General features: G+C 44.7%; 1 non-coding gene across 1 annotated transcript; it reads right to left on the bottom strand.

Annotated features, from left to right (window-relative positions):
* Positions 1-12,817: 12,817 nt before the first annotated feature.
* LOC148013769 (U2 spliceosomal RNA) lies at positions 12,818-13,018 on the bottom strand. The gene has a single exon (XR_015689001.1). It is a non-coding gene; the product is annotated as a U2 spliceosomal RNA (small nuclear RNA).
* Between the last annotated feature and the right edge of the window lie 1,618 nt (positions 13,019-14,636).

Raw genomic sequence — 14,636 nt, 5'->3', positions numbered from 1 at the left:
GCATTGAGGATCTTTCCTTCCCACTAGAAGTATTGTATTGAGATCTTTCTATTTGTAGTATGACTAAATGAACCCTTGTATTTGCTCCCATGGATCCATGCTGCAAGGTTAAGCTTGATCATCATTCTCAGCTGATTGGTGCTGCCAATACTAGCAATTAGCTGGTCTCTTGTTTACTTAGCCAACAACACAGATGCCTCCTTTTCGATGAGAATCTTGAGAGAGTTCTCCACTTCTACTATGTACTCATTGGCAAGCAATCACATGAGTTCTTGGCTGTCTCAAAAATTATTCATCCCTTGCATCCACTAGAATGGCATACTTCATACACCTACACAAACTCAAATTGGGACAACATCGACACCAAACAATACAATTGGACGGTACTATTTCAACCTTGGCTTAGATCTTATTTACCTCCATGAAAAACAATCCACAATCATACGTAGTAAAGGGAAATTATCAAGCTTTCTTATTTTTGAAGTTCTTGTATCTTGATTCTACACTAGCTTCCCCAAGTTTGAGCATACACACAAGGGGAGTTAAGGCATGCACATGAGCAACATTACTCCCCTAATGTGTTTTTTCTCTAATCAGGAGCTCGGTCTTCAATCAGAGAACCAAAGTTTGCTATGTTCTTGTTTGCGAGGAAATTGAGTTGGTAGAAGCACTCAAATTGGAGTATGTTCGTACTCTAAGACAATGTCACATACACTTTTACCAAGGCATTATACTTGAGCACAGCCTCGGTGATCTACTATAAAGAGTCGGATTGGATCAACACATGTCCTTCCCCATGACCTCTCCACACCACAAGGGCTCTTGCATTTTGTGAAGTGGTATGGGCAACAATCTCCTTCTAGAGCATGAGGGTAACCTTGGCGAGGACAGAAAGCTTGTTTTGAACATTGATGGTGACCAAAAGAATCTAGAATCATTTGAATGGTTTACAAGATAGTCATCAAGTATTGTTGACCTTCTTGAGCTAATCCAAGAGATCAGTTCTTTTCCACTTGATTGAGCATGTTAGGCCCTTCAATTTGTTGGGGGTAAAGGCGCCTCCGCCGTGCCGTCCCGTGTATTACTACACTGATAGTACCCGCCACTGCACACTGCAGGTGGCGGGCGCCCGTCATGTCACTTTATTCTTTATTCTTTTAGTGACAGTTTGAATAAAGGAAGGCCCGGCCACACATTGTGACTGTTGGAGTTCCCATTTCTTGTCTCTCTCTTTCTTGCTCTTGCTCTCCCACCATAGCTCGTGTGCAAGCTTCGATCCTTCTCGCCTTTCAACTGGTATCAGAGCTTGGCATTCTCTTGCTCGAGCTCGACTCGGTGCTTCCCGACCTTCGCATCGACTCGCTTCACGCATTGGGTCTCCATCCTGGCAGCCATAGCCGACCTCTTGAGCTCTCGACTCTCCTCGACTTCCCGAGCTCCATTCCGGCCTTCTTGAGCTTCATCAGGGCCTTGCTCTTGAGGTATTGCTTCAGCATTTGCAGGCATTTGAGTGTATTCTCAGTTTGAAACAGGGCAGGAACAAAGGGCAGCCACTCTTCTTGAGCTCCATAGCTCATATCTTCCCTCCCCTTTGCATTGGGCCTTCATGGCTTGGTATGTGCCTACCTTGGGCCATCATTGAGCCCCCCCACACTCAACATTCAGCCACGTGATTAAAGCAGCACTCCAGGCCTCAACATGCTGAATATGGCACCCATTTTCAGACTTTGACCTCCATGTTTTACAGCTGAATGCTTTGTTGCTCATGGAGCACTCATCATTGGCCTATTTGGAGGGCATTTGAGCTATTTTTGGATGTCATTTTGATGCTTTGGCTTGACATTGAGGTTGGGAGCTGATCATTCTCAGTTTTGAAACTGTCATTCACTGCATAACAGTGCTGGAAACAGGGCAGCACCCCTGACACTGACATTTGTTGCTTATGCCTCATTCCATTGGAGCTATTTGATGCCCGTATGCGGTCTACTTCCTACCCGGATGTATTGGGGATGTATGCATTTGGTTTGACCATGATTTTGGCTTGAATTTGGGGCTGAAATCTACTGTTTAGAACAGTAAATACATGCTGGAATAATAGTGGGCTGAAGGTACTTGACATGCTTTGGCACTTACCTACCGATACCGGATGTATGCTTTGAGCTTTGGCATGATGTCTCTGACATTTGGGGACGACTTGGAGCATATGTATGAGATTATGGGATGCTTTTGAGCTTTGCATTAGCTCCGTCTTCACTGGCATTTGGACCGACTTGGCATGCTCGTGGACCGCCTATGCCTCATGTCTCTGCTTGACAGTTAGGCTTTTGCATTACATGCTTTGGTTCGTGACATATGCTGTTTGGTTCGTGTATGCCATACCGACATTTGGAGCTTGGATTTGGATGTATTTGAGCATTCCCGGCTTACTTGATCACTGATCTTGGTCGCTATTTGGATGTCATTGAGTTGACCGAGAGCTTATTTGGACTTATGTATTGCTTCATGGTTAATACGACCGGTGCTTCATGTATGTCATGCTCTCTTGGATGCGCTTGATGCATTGACAGGGTCACTTATCACTGGTGCTTTCTCTTGGGTTGTTTGAGCTTCTGAGCTCGCTTTGTACGCCTTTTGTGCCATTGGGAGCATTTTACATGCTTGCTTGACCTTTGACAGTTGCATGCTATTGGAGCACTTACATGTATTTGGAGTAGTTTATGTCTTGAGCAGCTACATACGCATTGAGACTTTGGGATCATACTCCGATCTTTATGGATATGCATTGATGTACTCTTGGTTCACAGGATGCTTATGAGCTGAGTCTCATATTTGGATCTTTCTCTTTGAGCAGACACCTATTTGTGTCAGGTTTTGGCAGTTACAGGAACACTTTGCCTAGAGTGTCTGGGGGTGTGCCTTTCATTGGCAGATGTTATTTTGACATGCTTCGGTGTTGAGCTCATGTTCTTTTCACTGTCATTGGCCTTGCTTATATCCGTTTCATGCCGGCTTTGGACCTAGCATTGTTTGCTTCACATTGGATCCTATTTTGGGACAGTTTGCTCTCTAGACTGCATACCTGCAATTTATTACAGTAAGTAGTTATTGGTGGACTGAGGTGTACTTTTCATGCTGAAATATCCTGATGTGGTGTACTGCACCTAATACTAAATGGGCAGCAACTTTTGGCACACTTTGCTCGCCCTTTGGACCCCGTTTTGGTCATTTTTGGGCAGTTTCTGCAGTAAAACAGCAAGCAATTTTGGACTGTTTGGGCATTTCCAGCCTGCATAATGGCGTCATCTTCGCATGATAGTGCCATCTTTAACATTACAAAGTTGGATGGTACCAACTACTCTTACTGGAAGAGTCAAATATGGCAGGTTTTGGTGCAGAAATCTCAGATTAAGCCACTTCGGTTGAGTGGGGAGCAGCCTGAAACTATGGACAATGACGACTGGCTTGAACTTGATGAGCTATGCAAGTCCACGATTGTATTGTCTCTCACTGAACAGGTACATTATAATGTATTTGAGGAAGCACAGAGTGCATGGGATCTATGGAATAAGATCAAGAATCTTTATGATAAGAAAAGTCCGGCGAGTCAGATGTACTGGTTGAAGCAGCTTATGGATCTGCGCATGAAGGATAATGCGACTATGTCTGCTCACTTGAGCCAGTTCCATGCTATACTGAAGAACCTGACTTCGCAGGATATCACCTTTGGAGAGGAAGTAACTCCTCTTTTCTTGCTTGGGACTCTGAATGAGTCATGGGATGTATTCCGCACTGCTCTTTGTGCCTCTAGTGCTACTCTAAAATTGGCAGATGTTGAGAGTGCTCTTCTTCAGGAAGAGGTGAATCGCAAAAACTTGGATGCCTCTCGTGATAGTCATGCTTTGACAGTTAGAGGCAGGAATGACAGGTATGACCGTGGTAATGGCCGAGGCCGTGACTCGCAGAAGGGTCGGTCTAAATCTCGTGGCAAGTCGCGTAGTAAGTCGCGTGGGCGCAATGCAAATGTCACTTGTCATCATTGTGAGAAAAAGGGCCATATTAGACCACAGTGTCATGAGTTGCGCAATGAGAAGCGCAAGGATAAGGGGAAAGATAAAATGCAGGAGAAGTCCTCTGATCGCAGCATAGTACCTGCGAAGTCCAGCGTCAAGATTGAGAAAATTAATGTCATGCAGACTGAGGAGTCCGATGGTGGTGATGAGTTTATACTTGCAGCTAGTTCTTCTGATGCTTCACACTTGACTGAGACATCTAGTATGTATGCACAGTGCTGGTTATTGGATTCAGGTGCGTCCTTCCATGTGACGCCTTACCGTGAGTGGTTTCACTCTTACCGTACTGTATCTGGATCAGTCAGACTTGGAGATGACAGGTCTCTTGATACTGTGGGCTATGGAGATATTCAGTTGCAGTTTTCCACTGGCAGTTCCTTTTTGCTCAGGGATGTACGTCATGTACCTGCGCTTACGCACAGTCTTATGTCTGCAGGACAGTTGGATGATGCAGGGTTTCATGTCTGTTTTGGGGATTCTGCCTGGAAATTTACCAAAGGCAGACTTGTGCTTGCTAGAGGTGCCAAGGTTGGCAGCCTCTATCCTCTTGTTGTATCTGGGTCTTCTGTAGACCACGTTTTGGCAGTGGGCTCTATCCCACATGTATCACTTTGGCATGCCCGTTTGGGGCATATGTCTTTGAAGGGAATGAAAATGTTATCTGGTTTGCAGTATCTTCCGCCTTTGGACTATGCACGTTTTGACTCGTGTGATCATTGTCTTTATGGTAAGCAGAATAGGTCTACGCATAAGAAATCGGGTAGGCCACGCATGAGTGAGCCCTTGGCATTGGTGCATTCCGATGTTTGTGGGCCTATGCCTTGCATGTCTATGGGTGGCGCGAAGTACTTTGTTACCTTCATTGATGATTTTTCTAGGAAAGTGTGGGCTTATCCCATAAAGCAAAAGTCCGATGTCTTGGCAGTCTTTCAGCGTTGGCTTGCTCTTGTTGAGAACCAGACTGGGTATAGGCTGAAATGCCTTAAGACTGACAATGGAGGAGAATATGTCTCACGTGCTTTTGAGCAGTTTTGTGATGACAGGGGTATTAAGCGTCAGTTGACCGCCCCTTACACCCCACCCCAGAATGGTTTGGCTGAGCGCATGAACAGGACTATTCAGGAGCGTGTGCGCTCTATGCTTAGCCATGCAGGCCTACCCCAGAGTTTTTGGGCTGAGGCAATTAGTACGGCAGTGCATGTCATAAACCGATCGCCTTCCAGTGGATTGGATTTCCAGGTTGCAGAGGAAGTTTGGGCTGGTAAGCCACCCTCTTATGCACATCTCCGTGTCTTTGGATGTGAGGCATTCTGCCATGTGCCCAAGGACAAGAGGAGTAAATTGGATCCAAAGAGCATTAAATGCATATTCCTTGGCTATGGTGAGTCAGGAGAGATGGGCTATCGCCTATAGGATCCACAGGCGCGGAAAATAGTACGCAGCCATGATGTCGTCTTCCATGAAGACAAGATGTACAGGCAGCCTAAGAAGGTGGTTGAGATCCGCAGAGTGATCTTTCAGGAGGAGCCTAGAGCTCCAGCACAGCCAGTAGTACAGCTGCAACAATTCCTCCACAGGGCCAGGGTGTTGGACAAGCAGTTAGACAGGCAGCAGAGCCTGCGGTGAGACGGTCTGCTAGAGACAGACGTCCACCTGACAGATTTCAGCCCTCTATGCATTATGTTTTGGTTACAGATGCAGGAGAGCCTTTCACTTATGATGAGGCTATGCGCAGGGGTGACAGTCACTCCTGGGAGAGAGCTATGCAGTCTGAGATAGACTCCCTGCATAATAATGAGACTTGGGATTTGGTTGCCTTGCCTAAGGGCAAGAAGGCTTTGCCATGCAAGTGGGTGTACAAGCTGAAAAGTACCCCTGGACACCCCAAGCCGGCATACAAGGCTAGATTGGTAGCAAAGGGTTTTAAGCAGGAACATGGTGTGGACTTTGATGAGGTCTTCTCTCCTGTGGTTAAGATGACCACCCTGCGCTTAGTCTTGGCTTTGGTTGCACAGCTTGACTTAGATCTATATCAGATGGATGTCAAGACGGCTTTTCTACATGGGGACTTGCATGATGAGATCTATATGGATCAGCCTAAGGGCTTTACAGAACTTGGCAGGGAGCACCTAGTGTGCAAGTTGAACAAGAGCTTGTATGGCTTGAAGCAGGCACCTAGGGAATGGTATCATAAGTTTGATGCCTTTATGCAGTCACAGGGCTACAACAGGAGTGCTATGGATCCGTGTCTTTACACGAAGAAAGCCCGTGATGGCAGTTTGCTTATCTTGGTACTCTATGTTGATGATATGCTGATAGCAGGAAAAGCTCATGATGAGCTAGATGCTCTTAAATATCAGCTGAAGAAGAGCTTTGAGATGAAGGATTTGGGACAGGCCTCACATATACTTGGGATGCGCATTAAGCGCGATAGGCATCAGGGGCTTTTGTATCTCTCACAGCGGGAGTACATTCATAAAGTCCTTGAGTGCTTCCACATGCAGGACATAAAGCCTATTGGTTGTCCATTACCTTCTTATGTGAAGGTATCACAGGCCGATTGTCCGCAGACAGATGAGCAGAGGGCCGAGATGGCCAAGATCCCTTATGCTTCAGCCGTGGGCAGTTTGATGTATGCCATGATAGCCACTCGTCCAGATATTGCGCATGCAGTTGGTGTTGTGGCACGCTATATGGCTACACCTGGCAGCAGACATTGGGATGCCGTGAAGGGTATCATGAGGTACCTGAAGGGCACAGCAGATATGTGTATTTGCTATGGCAGCTAGGATACAGGGGTCGTGGGGTACACTGACTCCGATTATGCAGGACATGTAGATAGTAGGAAGTCAACTTCTGGCTATGTATTCACCTATGCTGGAGGGGCTGTCTCTTGGATGTCCAGGGTTCAGAAGTGTACGGCTTTGTCTACCACTGAGACCGAGTATGTTGCAGCCACTGAGGCTTGCAAGGAGGCCATATGGTTAGGCCGTCTAGTTGCTGACCTTGGGATTGATGCTACACCTACACTGCATTCGGATTCTATGAGTGCCATTCAGTTGGCTAAGAATCCGGTCTTCCATGCAAAGACGAAACACATTGAGGTGAGGTATCACTTCATACGTGGTGTCGTGGAGGACAGGTCTGTTGACCTTGTCAAGATCTCCACTGACGAGAATCCTGCAGATCTGCTCACGAAGAGCCTCACTATTGAGCGCTTTGCCTTCCTCAGGAGGTTGATGGACGTTGGATGAGATGTCGCCTTTCCTCATCCCTTGTACCTATGTACATTTGTACTGTCTTTTCTTTTTCTTTTCTCTCTCACTAGAGCAGATTTGCCTTTAAGTGGGAGGTTGTTGGGGGTAAAGGCGCCTCCGCTGTGTTGCCCCGTGTATTACTACACTGACAGTACCCGCCACTACACACTGCAGGTGGCGGGCTCCCGTCACGTCACTTTATTCTTTATTCTTTTAGTGACAGTTTGAATAAAGAAAGGCCTGGTCACACATTGTGATTGTTGGAGTTTCCATTTCTTGTCTCTCTCTTTCTTGCTCTTGCTCTCCCGCCATAGCTTGCATGCAAGCTTCGATCCTTCTCACCTTTCACAATTTTGAAAGGCATAAGCTACTCCTCCAAACAACAATAGAGATTATTCCACCCCGCATCGCCTTATTCTTCTACCACATCCAGGATCTAAGAGGAGGTGTTAATAGTTGTGTGTATGTTGTGCAGTCATGTCTTGCCTATGAGCCTCATAGTCAAGGATGTTAGGAGCTTTGACATTGTATTTATCTCTCATTTTATGTGTTTTAGACACTTTAGATGAAGAGCACATTAATGCATTTCTTTTTGGACACTTTTAGCCATTTCTAGGGTTTGAACCCTATTTAGGGTTTTGCCACTTTTTGCCTATATATAGGCCACCTATCCTCCCACTTCCATTATCCACCTAGAAATCATAGGACTTATGCAAATTAGTTAGGACACCTACTTTCCTGCAAAATATCTCTATGGTTGTAACGAATGCTCAAGGAGCTCATGGCCTCTACAACATGTAGGAACAAAAAGGGGGCTACTGGACAACCGTATATCACACATCTTTGAATGCTAAACTTCTCCCCCCTAGCGCAACTGGTCATAAATGGTTGTGTACTGAGGAATAAAGATCCACTACACCCTTGACCCAACTGCAATAAGAATCCCATCTTCAACATCATGCCCTCCAAGAACGTCCAATCCATAGAGTCATATGCCTTCTCAAAGTCTGAAAGAAGCATAATGAAGTCCTAGTTTCTAGAAGAAGCAAGACTGGTGAGCTCCCAAAAGGTGAAGATATTTTTTGAAATGGTGCACTTTCAAACTAAACTTGTTTGGGTGGGGTAAATAATATCCAACATTAACAAGTTTAGTCTGAGACTAATCACCTATGCAAAGATCTTTTAGGCATTTCCAAAGAAAGTGATTGGCCTCTACTATGTAATGCCCAATCGATCCCTCAAAAAGTCTCTCTCGCATAACCTTGCATACCATAATATTCTAGAAAGCTAAGGTGAGGCCTACATTGATAACCTCCTAAAGGCTTATAAAGAAATTTTCTAGTCCATCGTCTCCTAAAAACTTTCTTGAGGCCAATGCCAAAAGTGTCTTCTCCTCGTCCATAAAATGTTTGCTCATCCTATGTGACCACCCTCCTAGTGCTTTGTCGTACTATCTCTCTCTATCCCTCTCATAGCCTAGAGGTCTAGTTGTAGCTCCTAGCAAAGGTTATGATGTGGGAAAAGCTATGTTAACCATGCCTTTGGATTAAGTCCAACAAGAAGCTCTTGCATGAAACCTATATTCTAACCTCGCTCCCTTCATGGCATCTATCTCTAATCTAGCAATACACATCCTCCCAGCCAACCATCTAAGAGAGCAAGGTCTAGGCAAGGGTCTATAGGCTAGGCACTAGTGGTAACATCAATCCACGACTTGGGGAGCAACTTCGCATTGGGGATCTTTCCTTCCCACCGAAAGTATTGTATCGAGATCTTTCTATTCGTAGCATGACTAAATGCACTCCTATATTTGCTCACATGGATACAAGCTGCAAGGTTAAGCTTTATCATCATTCTGAGCTGATTGGTGTGCTCCCAATATTAGCAAATACCCGGTCTCTCGTTTACCTAGCCAACAACGTGGATGCCTCCTTCCCAATGAGCATCTTGAGGCAGTTCTCCACCTCTACTAGGTACTCATTGGCAAGCCAGCACACGAGTGCTTGGCTATCTCAAAAATACTTCATCCCTTGCATCCACTACAATGGCATTACTTCATACACCTACTCAAACTCAAATTGGGACAACATCGACACCAAACAATACGAGTGGATGGTACACTATTTCAACCTTGGCTTAGGACTTGTTTATCTCCATGAAAAACAACCCATAATCGTAGCAAAGGGAAAGTATCAAGCTTTCTTATTTTTGGAGCTCTTGTATCTCAATTCTACACTAGCTTCCCTGAGAGTTTGGGCATGCCGACGGGGAGTTAGGACATGCACATGAGCAACACACTCTGACCTACTCCCTTGAAGTTTTTCTTCTCTAACCAGGAGATCGATCTTCAATTGGAGAACCAAAGTTTGATATGTTCTTGTTTGCGAGAAAATTGAGTTGGTAGCAACACTCTTTTACCAAGGCATTATCCTTGAGCACAACCTCAGTAGTCTACTATAAAGAGTCGGATTGGATCAACATGCATCCTTGGCCGTGACCTCTCCACATCACAAGGGCCCTTACATTCTGTGAAGTGGTATGCAGCAATCTCCTTCCAAAGTGTGAGGGTAAGCTCCTTATGTATTTTCAATCCACAATAGTGTGACACAAATTGTTCAAGTAAAACAAGTTTGAGTTTTGACTTTTTACCTTGCCTTTTGTATTTTGAGTTTTGAGTTTTGCTCACTCTTCATCCTTCAATGCTCAAACTATCGATCATCCCCGTCATAAAAAAGTTGCAACTACAATATTGATATACAGATTGTTCAGCTAAGAAAGGCTAAGTTTTGAGTTTTGAATTTTGCATTTTGCACTTTTACATCTTGTGTTTTGCATTTTGCATTTTTTTATTGTTTTTTCTTTATTGCACACACAACCAACAAGCGTTACAAGCATGATATATCTTCAATCCACAATAATGCCACATGGTTTGTTTAAGCAATAAAAGTTTTGAGTTTTTTGTTTTTTGTTTTTGTGTCGGTTTTGAGTTTTCAATCTCAATCCAATGAACCAATTCAACCTTCCTAAACTAGCTGCATGTATTTTGGAGTGTTCAAGTCACAAGTGCGGATAATGGCTACCACATCAATCCCATCCACACAAGCAAACAAGCCTTCTATTCCACCACATGGTAGGAGTCTAAGAACCTCGGTGGCTACATCATCCTATGGTCCAAAAGCTTGAAGGCTTGAAGATGGTTTACGACCCAAATAATATGATCTGATACCATTGCTCCGTCTACCACCAAGCATAGCAATAAGTTAAGAAGCTAGTATAGAAGAAGAGAAAAGCAAGATCACAATGAAGAGCTTTACCTTTTCTGAATCTCTTACTCAACACACCTCTCACTCTCTCTCTCTCTTACTCACTCTCAACAATGAAAGCAGGATGATATAATAGAATAAGAGAATAGAAAGCTTCAATAGCTGCACTAACAGAGTGTCCGCAGAATAGATGTATCAAAATAGTAAATACAACTCAAACCTCCCATCCTTATATAGACATAAATTAAGGTTAGGGCTAGGTCACTTCTCTAGGGGATGGCACCCCGTTTGCAATTTAGGGCTTGCACCCCTTTTGTATTTTATGGTTTGTCCCTCTATGAATTAGAGTTTGTACCCCTTTTTCATCTTAGGGTTTCCATTACTATGAATTAGCGTTTGCACCCTCTTTTGGATATCCTAGGCCCTTTGTCAGATCTAGACCAGTCCTTCCTTGAAGCATACTTGATAGTTAGCCTGATTAGACCATGCCTACACTAATACAATGACAAATATATGTGTGCAACCCATGCAAGAGTTGTGGTGCAAGAAATGCAATGTGGGAGATAAATATAATGTGATCAGAAGTGAGCTCGGGTCTCACAAAATAATACATCCATGAAGTACACTAATACTATGAGTATCTAGAAATAATCATTGAAGCACTACAATAATAATGTTCCACCATCAAATAAATCTAGCACTTTAGCTTTCACTTTGCTTTGATCTTCTGTGACTTTAGCCTTCACAAAGTATTTTTAATAAATAAGGTAATTGAAAATGTTATTTTAATATATTAAAATAGTGTAGTAGCATACTTTGCTTGATTAGGAAGCTAAAGCAAGCCCAATCGAGAAAAGTTTGGCACCTTTGGTCTTGAGGATCGAAAGCCTACGGTCGAGTGGACAAGGTAAGTTTGGTAGCTTTTCAAAACTCGATAAAGTCGTTTAGTTTGTGACCTTCCCAAATTCAATAGGACTAGTTACCAAGTTCAACATCACCGCCAAGATATACACACTATGGCCACAAAAAACTAGATATGAGGAAGTAGTACACTTGCAAGAATTTTTTTTCCTTGATGTGTCAAACGGTCTTTAGGATCATAAAAACTTTTCATATAGAGAAGCCATATCTGGGATCTTAGAGATAATAAGTATTCCTTTGTACTGCAACCTCACCCTAAATCATGATGTATGAGTAATTTTTTGCCATCGGGGATAGGTGACAGACATATGGGGATCTATGATGGCTAAAACTTTCTTCCTCATTATGAGATGTGGAGGATTTGATGAGTTGAATGGTTTAAGGATAGTCAAGATATATGTTTTGTTTACTGATTTTGACGAATGATTACTAGTCGTTCGGTAGTGAGCCTATACCTAAGATATTGGGGGTCAATCGCCAAATGTTGCATCAGAAATTGGGGGTCAATCAACAAGTGTTGCATGAGATAATACCATCTAAAAGAGTAGTTGTAGTGCCAAGAAGGCCTAATTTTGAATTGGATGTTGGAGTTACTCCTAGGGACCATGAATATATCGTATTTGTTATGTACGTGAGAGACCGCCAAGATATATGAGAAAATAAACAGTGACTTTTCATAGGAAAAGGATCCATGAGATGGTGTTTTGGTGTATCATTCATTTATGATCGATAAGTCTTTGTAAAGAAATCTTTTGTATTAATAAAAATTCCGGTGCTTGTTTGTTTTTAAAGAGCCTGAGTATCGAGCCTATGTTGATGATTGAGTTATTTTGGTAGATATTTTAGTGATGGAATACGATTCATGCAAATGATTTTCGACACATAATGTATGCTGCTACAGTTTGTGAGACTTGGATATACTGGAATTTTGAGAGAGTGTAATGATTGTTTTAGAAAAGACATCTGTCCTGACGCTCGCCAACCACAAGCTGCGATCGAGGTGTCTGTCCCGCCGGCAACACGCACGGCCCCAGAACAGCGGCCGCGCACCTTCTTCTGCTCGCTGCCCTGCAAGACGCTGTACACGAGCAATGTGACAGCCCGCCTCTGCCATACGCTGCTGCTCCATGCTAGGCAGACGCTGTACACGAGCAATGTGGCGGCCCGCCTCTGCCATGAGCAATGTGGCGGCCCGCCTCTGCCATACGCTGCTACTCCATGAGCCTAGCTTGTTAACCCTTAGACGAGCAGTCCGCGTTCGCAGGCTCCACAGCGGCGGGGCTGCCTTTCCTTGAGACTTGTGGGGTGGGGGTGCGCCGAGCGCTCCGAGGCAGTGCAATACGGAGGCGACGCGCGCAGGCCGGCGGTCAGCAAGCTGCCGGGTGGGGCTGCCCCCGTGAAAGAAATTAGGTTAATATCGTAGTGGCCCGATGGGCCACGTATCAGATATTAAACTGATAAGAACAGATACTACACTTGATCTTAGCCAAAAGGCCGAGAAAGGTATGGGGTACCCTGGCGGTCCGACCCTTTGCTTTATACCCCCGGGGGCTTCCTCCTCCGGCTTGGCTTGCCAGCTTTTGCGTTTCCTTCCGCGTCCACCGCTCTCTCTCTGCCTACGGGACTGACAGGGGAGCAAAAGCACCCATTCACTGTATGTATACCACTAAATCTCCATCCCCCGGGCCCGGAGTTTTGTTTTTCCCTTTCCTAACAAAACAGAAAAACCAAGACACCCGCGCCGCCGTTCTCGCGGTCCCGAACGTGTCGGAGAGGATCCCCTAGAAAACCAAAACACACCCACGCCGCCGTGTCGGAGGGGATCCCCTAGACTTCTCGACGCTGCCGTGCGCAATTCCCCCATTTTAGCCACTCCACTGAGTTCCGTGCCGTGCCGATACGTACACGAGGTATATCTCCCCAGAGCGTTTGTAGACATGCCATATGCTTCCTTCGCGGCCATCTTCCGCACTACTTGCCCTTCTCCACATACCATGCTCTTTTGATCTCCATACAAGCATCCAACGTGGAACCCTACTTGCTTTTACCTTTCCAGCCTCTCCTGAGGTTCCCCTCAATCTTGGCGAAATGTTGTCGGACAGAGAACGCTTACCTGGGATGATCGAGGCGAAATGTATTCCGGCTGCATCTTTTTAATGGTGCAAGCAACATCCTTTGGTATAGATTTGTAGAGTGCCTATGCCCCTTGAGATGCAGTTGTGCCACATTGCACGGTCACTTTTAGGTCTACAAACCCCTCTCTCCGTTTCCATGAGCCTCTTTATTTGCGCGTGCGCACTTTATTTAACTGGTTAGTTATTTAAATAATCTTTGTGTGTGCGTGTGTACACACCCACACACTTTGGGACAACCAAGAGGGGGACGCCTATAAGTCCCTACAACCTGTGAAACCAACGAGTAAGTGAGATTCTCAGGCATGGGAGTAGCCAATACAGCATCTTTATCTAAGAGTATCCCCTTTCGGTTCTCCTAATTTTTGAAAATACAATGCCCAATGTTGTAATACAAGCTAAAGTACATTTGGGGGCTCAGTTTCAGAATTGAGCATAAAGTGAGGGGAGTTTGAGATGCTAAAGAGACAACCGACTCCATCCCCTGAGGTATCATGACTTATTCACATATTACCTTGTTATAGGCTAACTATGGTTCTATACGATTCTCAATAAAATTCAGTGGCTTGGTAGATCACTGCTTTGTAGAAATAGTAGACCTACTGAGCCGGACATAAACATAATGTAATGCGCCCTCTTCTAGTAGCTAGCTGCTTGACCTAGGTCAGCTTCTTTTGATCGTGTTAACTTTAACTTGCGTTTACAGTTTGGTTAAACTACGATTGACATGCATCCATCCCTTTCCTTTGGGTTGAGAAGGCAGAGACCTAGGGCCAACACAAGCCTCTATACAACCATAGAGAGCTACAAGCGGATTGTGAGCCACTATGCAATGGGATGTGTAGACCAAACGTAGAGGACATGGCCAAAAATAGCCACCTAATGTGACCGAGGTGTTTCAATTCATTATTGCATTTGGGCTCCAATAGGGCGGCCACGTTGAACATGCTCCATAAGGGCTTCTTAAGTCATGCCGCACAAGCCTTCGGCGTG

The sequence above is a fragment of the Lygodium microphyllum genome, chromosome 26 (genome assembly GCF_053477565.2).
Source record: "Lygodium microphyllum isolate KBCC chromosome 26, Lygodium_microphyllum_v1.1.10, whole genome shotgun sequence".
NCBI classification, from domain to species: Eukaryota; Viridiplantae; Streptophyta; class Polypodiopsida; order Schizaeales; family Lygodiaceae; genus Lygodium; species Lygodium microphyllum.
The sequence above is the reverse complement of the archived record's forward strand: the minus strand, read 5'-3'. Positions and strand labels throughout refer to the sequence as shown.